Genomic DNA, 8,230 nt, shown 5'->3' on the forward strand with positions numbered 1-8,230 from the left:
CCAGTGACGGTCCATTTGGTTATATTTGTTAAATTAACACCATGGAATGTACTGTGATAGAGATCCCAGAAGAAAATGGTATATCAAATGGGGGTTATTCTTCTGGGCCAAATTTATATCAAACTGCGGGGGGGGGGGGGGTTACCCAAATTTCACGCAAATCTGTACACATAATCTCTATAGTCATGTAATCAAGACAAATCTGTTTGATTTTTCATATTCCATCCTGATTGGCTATAAGATTGACATCTAAAGTTTTCAGGAGTGGCCCCGTTTTGAATAAAATGCCTCAAATCATGAACGCAGCGTCCGATTGCAGTGAAACTTTGCATACACATTCACACTACTTTGAGGAACAAATGCCACCCATTTGACATTGCCCTATTATAGCGCCACCAGGAGGCAGTTTTGCAAAACGCATATTTTGATATTACTTTTGTACAAACAGCGCGCAAATCGGTACACATTATCTCTATAGTCATGTGATCAAGATGGATCTGTCCAATTCTTCATATTCCATCAACATGGCTGGCCCACAATAACCTACCTGACCTGGTGAAGACCTGTGCTCCGAGGAGCACTTTTTCCTGTGTGTGTTTTATGTGTTATTACGCTGTTATATGACAATGTGTTATTACAATGTCGCTTCAATGTCGCTATTATATGACAATGTGTAATTACAATGTTGCTACAGTGTCGCTCTTATATGACAATATGTTATTACAATGTCGCTACAATCTCGCTGTTTATATGACAATATAGGTCACATGAGCACTATAAACCATACATCGACTATTTGAAAATAGCACATCTGTTGTGAGCTTGTAGATCTGCTATTTTCAAAATAATCTTGGAAAAGAAATGTGAAAAATGTCTACTGCTGCTATGTAAATTTTTATATTTTAACTAAAGTAATGTTACACCTTACAATGTCGCTGCAGTCACTGTTATATGACAATATGTTATTACAATGTCGCTATACAATGTCGCCACAGACAGACAGAACAACCTTGGAGCGCCTCGCTCTGCAGTCCAGTCACACTGAGGAGGACGTCGGTCATTCAATGGATCTACAAAACAACACACATATTCTGCCAATTCTGACAAAGGAAACAATGCACAAACACGCAGCACATCTAGTCGATAAACGGCCGCGGAGGTGATCCAATCCGATGCGTCAGTCGGTCGATCGATCGATCGATCGATCACACAAGTGTCAATCAAACGCCGATAGATGATGATGATGCTGCTGCAGCAGCATAACAACATAAGATGTATTTTTTACCTTTAAGGAGAATCCAGATGTAACCTCGGTCCGAATACAGCTTCTGATCAAAGCGGATGAGATAATGTGCGTCTTTCTGGTGTTTATTCTAGTAGAATGTGGATGGATCTAACAGCATTAACCATCCCAGACAATGAAGCTACCAGCCATTTTGGTACCAGTGGGAGAGAGAGAGGGAGGCTTTTCTTCCATCCGTCTGTCAACAACGGCACGCCCCGCCCACCCAACGGTGACGTCAAGGGAATGCCGGCTCAGTCTTGGCTAGAGAGAGAGAGAGAGAGAGAGAGAGAGAGAGAGAGAATACCAAGTGAATGCAAAATATTGAAATACTGCTGTCAACTTTCAAAAGTTAAATACCAAGCTAACCTCTCCTATATGGATATATAACTATAGGATATCCTCCTAGAGAGAGATGGAGAACGAATAGACAGACAGACAGACAGACAGACAGACAGACAGACAGACAGACAGACAGACAGAAATAGAGATAGATAGATAGATAGATAGATAGATAGATAGATAGATAGATAGATAGATAGATAGATAGATAGATAGATAGATAGAGAGATAGAGAGATAGAGAGATAGAGAGATAGATAGATAGATATTTTGAAATAGGCTAATAGATATTATTTTGTAGGCTAAACGTTTGGGAAACACTGGTGTACATCATGACGAGGCATCATACAATAGTTAGTGAGGAGTTGTAGGCCCACATTAGCAGGACTTCAGTGGGTTTGTACAAACAGATATAGAAGCACTGTGAGTAATCATCATTTTATGACGGCTCAAAGGTTTAGTGTAAAGACTGACCCCTGACCCGTGGCTAGGTGGTAAAACAGGCACAACAGAAGCTGGTTCCAACAGCTTTACAGTATCTTCAGTGGTGTGTTCTAGTTTTTTTTTTATCTACTTACTACTAGATATGAGTGCTGCAATGTGCGTCATGCATTTGATTTAGGCACTCACAGATGGTTCAGGCCGAGGACTTTGTGGGATCGTTCCAGAAGCGATGTGCAGCCACTCAGCCTGTGTCTTTGGGAAGGTCATGTATATCTATGGAGGATACATCCAGAAGACTGGATGCACCAATGACATCTACGAGTTGGACATATAGGGCTGTCACGATTACAATAATAATAATAATAAAGTTGACGATTAATTGTCACTCAAATAATTGCGATTGACGATTTAATTGCATGTTTGGCATTGGACATTGGAACATTATGAATAACAATTTTATTTCTGTTAGCCTTTTAGGCTTCGTAATAAAAAATGGCACAGGGCAGAAATGATAAATAATTAAATGTACAAAGAAATGATTGACATATTTAATCATTTTATACATGTAACAATAGCAGAAATAGCTGATCTACAAGTAGATCTGCTATCTTGTAGATCAGCTATTTCTGCTTTTTTTTATATTTGAAAATGTATGAACATGTTTCAACATGGAAACGATTATGCAAAAATAATTGTGATTATCTCAAATAATTGCGATTAGACGATTATGTAATCATTGTGACAGGCTTAGTTGTACACCAACACAATGGTCTGGTATTTAATTAACACCAGAGGCACTCCACCACCTGCTTCAGCATGTCACTCTGCCACCATCATCCGTACAAAGATGTTTGTATTTGGGAGCCGATGGGTGCCAGGTCTACTACAAGACAACGCAAGTGTTTGACACAACTGCTGCTGGCTGAACACGCCTTCTGCACAGTTTTTTTTCCTGAAGGACGCTGGTGTCATTCAGCCTACAATGGAGAGCTGAGCATATTTGGCGGCCATAACCATATTCTGCACGGGAAGTCTGGAACTTCAATGATCTATAATGGATCATTCAATCCAGAGACCTTCTCCTGGAAGACGGTTGAGCCCAAGGGGAAAGGCCTGTGTTCAGGGATCTGAGCTGTTGCATGGTGAGAGACTGTTTTTCAGGCCAAGGACCCCCTAGCTGAGGGAGAGATGAAGCAGGGACCCCCACTACATATTGTAGAAAATTGTGTTGCAGACTCAACCTGTTCATCATAGATTCCATAGAGTATCAGTGTTGTGTGAATTAATGTTTTTTTTTGTTTATTTCAAACAATATAACCACTGAAACCCTCAATACTAAGTAAACTTGACTGTTGGCTCTGTACTTGATTTGCTCTTTTTTCCCCCTACACAAAACCTCTTTGTGTAGGCGTTGTGAGCTTGTAGATCTGCTATTTTCGGCTACTGTTCCACTCAGAATAATATAGAGTAGAAGTAACAAAAATGGAAAGTAAAGTAAAAGTACCTAATATAGAGTAGAAGTAACAAAAATGGAAAGTAAAGTAAAAGTACCAAAAAATTGTACTGTGCATTGTAAGCACTGGTATTGGTACTTGAGTAAATGTACATAGTTACTTTTCACCACCATTGAGGAGCCAATGACTGACAGGCTAGGTATCACCAGGTGCACTGATTGCTAGAGTGCAGAGGAACATGGGTTGATATTAATGGTCTTAACTCAAAATGTATATATCACACAGCTTAGATTTTTTGATTAAATTGGAGAGTGATGTAAAAAAAATCTGTAGTGTAAAAGTTGCACGTTCATCAAATGTCAATGTATAAAGTTTCTTGTGTCTGAGTAGCTCAGTTGGAAGAGCTCTTGACTCTGAACCGCAAGGTCATGGGATCAAATCCTGGCAAAAGCAACACAGCATATGAGTTTGCCGCGAGGCGTTGTGAGCTTGTAGATCTGCTATTTTCGGCTACTGTTCCCCTCAGAATATATGGGATTCTAGGGTTGAAGTGGTTAAAAAGAAAATCCATATCACATAAAGATTTGGAGGCCCCCCTGTAGTAACTCCGAGGACCTCCTAGGGGTCCCAGACCCCCTGTTGAAGACCCCTGCTCTACGCCTTGGACGTAGAGCACGTCCTAGTCAAGCTATAGAGCATCGCAGTTCCCGCCCACTTCCTGGTTTTTCGTGGTGCCGGAAGGAACAACTCAATGCATTTTTCCCATTGACATTTCCAAAAATATTTATATCTATTAATTTAAGCCTCGAATCAAGCCATCATGACATGACATGAATCATGACCATAAAACTTTTTTTTTCTGTGATTTTTTTTATTTTATATTTAATTATATGATATACTATATTTAATAAATACCCTTTGTTTTGCCGTTTAAAAAAATAGAATAATCACAGAATCAAACGTTTTATGGTCATGATTCATGTCATGTCATGATGGCTTGATTCGAGGCTTAAATTAATAGATAAAAATATTTTTGGAAATGTCAATGGGAAAAATGCATTGAGTTGTTCCTTCCGGCACCACGAAAAACCAGGAAGTGGGCGGGAACTGCGATGCTCTATAGCAGTTATTCAGGGTGGTCTGGAGCAATCGGAACTCCCACACAACATCAGGTGGGACCCTGGCAGAGAATAAATAACTAGAAAAAGTGCTCCTCGGAGCACAGATCTCCGCCAGGTCAGGTAGGTTATTGTGGGCCAGCAATGTTCGGAATACACCAATCAGGATGGAATATGATAAATCGGACAGATCCGTTTTGATCACATTACAATAGCGATAATGTGTACCGATTTGCGTGATGTTTGGAGAAAATCTGTAGGAGTAATATCAAGAAATGTGTTTTGCAAAAATCTGCCACGCCTTCGGCCTGGCGGAGACATTAATAATAATAATAACTAGGCCGCTTTGCGGCCTTCACATCTAGTTTAACAAATACAGGTCAAGAGACCCAAAACGCCGAAGCCTGGTGTGAGGAGATGCTTCCCGGCCCTCACATTTAGGCCCCAACCTTATATTGTTCCAATTCTTCTCTTTCTACCTGCCTGGCATTTGCATGGCTCAAAGTCAAGACACTATTGCAGCGCTCTAATTCATCAGAGTCTTCGAACATTTCCTTCTAAATAGTCAATTTCCTCCTCTTGGCTCAAAGTTAATTAAAATAGTTCAGTGTAAACAATATTGTCAGTTGTTCCCTCATCATTGCCCTCAATGTAAACTTTGACAGCGCTGGCTCTCTTTCCCCTTGAGAAGGCTGTGTAGAGTTGGCCATGAGCGAACACAGGCTGAGGTAAGTAGATGTGCGCTCGGCACCTGTCATTTATGAACCATGACGGCGACCTGGCCTAATTATAGCTCTGCACACACGTCATGCGAAGTCCGGCCTCTCTGGCCTCTCCTCTCCTCTCGGCTCCTCTCCTCCCTCCCCGCTTTACTTTGCGGCCCTAACCTCTAGTCACATCCTCCCAACCTCCCAACCTCGGTCATGTGATAAAGAGGTCAGACTTCCTGTATCTGGTTGCTATGGCAACCTGCCAGATCAGGCTGAGGGTCTGATAGGCGAATCAGAGAATCAATCAGTCCGATCACTGATCGAGGTGGGGTAAGATGCCTAAAACATAGCCATAGCTCTGATCAACAGTCTGTGACGGGTCTTGGAGGCATGTGGAGTGATCCTGTGCTTGCGAATCGCTGCCGAACTTCGGAGCTAAGTTAAGATATAATAATAATAATCTTACTACTATATAATTGACAAAAGATATAACTAGAAAATGTGCTCCTCGGAGCACAAGTCTCCGCCAGCAGACTATAGCAATTATATTATCATAGCAATAACTAATGAGATACAGTAGAGTAAAAGATATATACTGTAGTTAAATAAAAAGGTGTATGTTAAAGAAATATTTATTAAAAAAAAAATGATTTAAAAATCATATTTTGGGTATTGGGTCGAGTAATAAGTTGTTAGCCCAAGCCTGTGTAGGGAGTTTCCCAAGTTTAATGGCCCGATGACACGTGTGGCACATCCAAGTGTTGTTTTGCTTGATTGCAGTTGGGTTTTTGCCTAGGAGACTTACAATATCTATCGTTCCTGTATAATTTCCAGGTTTAAACTCTGCCACTGATTCTCTGTAGAGAATTCGTTCACAGGAACCACAGACATAATTGGGTCCACTTTCGGACATCTTCTTTAAGAATGCGAGAGCAGCTTCATTAACTTCTAATTCTTGTGATCTGTATCGTTTCTTCTTACTCGTGTTATGTGCTTGTTGATGTTGTCTTTCATTATTTAAATACTCTGACCAGTTCCTTTTTTTCCTTTCGATGTTCTCTTCAGACTCTTCTACTTTTTCTTCCAGAGATTGTAGCAATCTTTGCTGTGTCATATTGTAAGCATTCATGGCTAGTCTTCGTCTTTTGTCATTTAGCGATTTTTTGTCTCTGATTAATTTCATTCTTTCTTTATGATTCTTAGCTCTGTTTAATTGAAGCAATGCTTTGTTTACATTGAAGCAATCTATCATATGGGAGTCGTCATAATTGACTGGTTTGTTCAAATACTTGTCTGTCTTCTTCATCTTCATTGTCTTGAACAGTTTCAGCAGTTGATTGGTGTGTTTGATCAGCTTTGGCCTTCTGCGCCTTTGTTTGACCAATGTTAGGTGTTCTCAGAGGGACACACACACGCACGGACGGGTGATTTGGACTAGAAGATACTGTTCCAATCAAGACTGATTGATCCTGTCTTACCTCGCTTCAAAAACGTAAACGTTATTTTGAAGTGACACACCTATTTATAGAATTGTATTTCGTCATGCATTCCTCTAGCCAATCAAAGGCATTGGTGTCAACATATTAATACGTATTAAGATTTCGGTCTTGTTGTGGGATCAATTCAACTCTAGTCCTCTTCTGTGTTACTGTTGTAGATGAGTATGCTTTCTTAGCTTTGGCCTTCTGCGCCTTTGCTTGACCAATGTCAGGTGTTCTCAAAGGGACACACACACGCACGGACGGGTGATTTGGACTAGAAGATACTGTTCCAATCAAGACTGATTGATCCTGTCTTACCTCGCTTCAAAAACGTAAACGGCTTTTTGAAGTGACACACCTTTTTATTATAGGATTGTATTTCGTCATGCGTCCCTCTAGCCAATCAGAGACATTGATGTCAACATATTGACACGTATTAAGAGTTCGGCTTTGTTGTGGGATCATTTCAACTCTAGTCCTCTTCTACGTTACAATTGTAGATGAGTATGCTTTCTTAGCTTTGGCCTTCTGCGCCTTTGCTTGACCAATGTTAGGTGTTCTCAGAGGGAAACACACACGCACAGACGGGTGACTTGGACTTACTGAAGGTACTGTTCCAATCAAGTCTGATTGATCCTGTTTTACCTCACTTCAAAAAGTAGGGGCTTTTTGAAGTGACACACCTATTTATAGAATTTTATTTCGTCACGCGTCCCTCTAGCCAATCAGAGGCATTGGTGTCAACAACTTGACACGTGTCATGTGGAGCTTGCCCAATGTTAGCTTGGCTAACAATGTTTGCTCACACAAAGCGAAAACATATTCTCCACCTTCGGCGGAGACAATAATGATAAGCTTATAGTAAGATAAGATATAATAACTAGAAAGTACTGTTCCTGAAGAAACAGTGTGGGATCGCTAAGAATGTTGAGCTGGTATTGAGTATTGATAGTGTTAGTAGTGTTATAGTAGGGTCATAATACAATGACATCAGTATCATGACGTCACTAGAATGGCATTACCATTCACTAGAATGGCATTATGCATTATGACGTCACCGAATGGCACTTCTCCATTGAAATGACCCAAAAAACGGGGGGAATAATAATAACTAGAATAGCATTACCATTCACTAGAATGGCATTATGCATTATGACGTCACTAAATAACAAGACCAGGAGACCTGGTTCTGCCAGACCGAGAATAAATTCCTTTTCCTTTTATGCCCATGTATGGACGAAAGGGGGACGAAATTGGCTGACTCTATTCAGCACTGTGATTGGCTAGCGAGACACATGATGACATTAATAACCTATAAATAGGATTATGCACTTCAAAAAAATCATTTTTTTCACTATGGGGGACGAAACTTCAACCCTCTTTTATGGCCATGTATGGAC

General features: G+C 40.4%; 1 protein-coding gene across 2 annotated transcripts in view; it reads right to left on the reverse strand.

The window, feature by feature from the left end:
• The window catches only part of LOC308103685 (kinase D-interacting substrate of 220 kDa B-like), a 63,349-nt gene extending 61,916 nt beyond the window's left edge, over positions 1–1,433 (reverse strand). For both annotated transcript variants that reach the window (XM_080453807.1, XM_080453806.1), the window contains exon 1: positions 1,286–1,433. The gene's annotated coding sequence lies outside the window, so the exon portion shown is untranslated. The remainder of the gene's footprint in view (positions 1–1,285) is intronic.
• Positions 1,434–8,230: the final 6,797 nt, after the last annotated feature.

The sequence above is a fragment of the Gymnoscopelus braueri genome, assembly GCF_963280865.1.
Source record: "Gymnoscopelus braueri genome assembly, chromosome: 16".
Taxonomy (NCBI): domain Eukaryota; kingdom Metazoa; phylum Chordata; class Actinopteri; order Myctophiformes; family Myctophidae; genus Gymnoscopelus; species Gymnoscopelus braueri.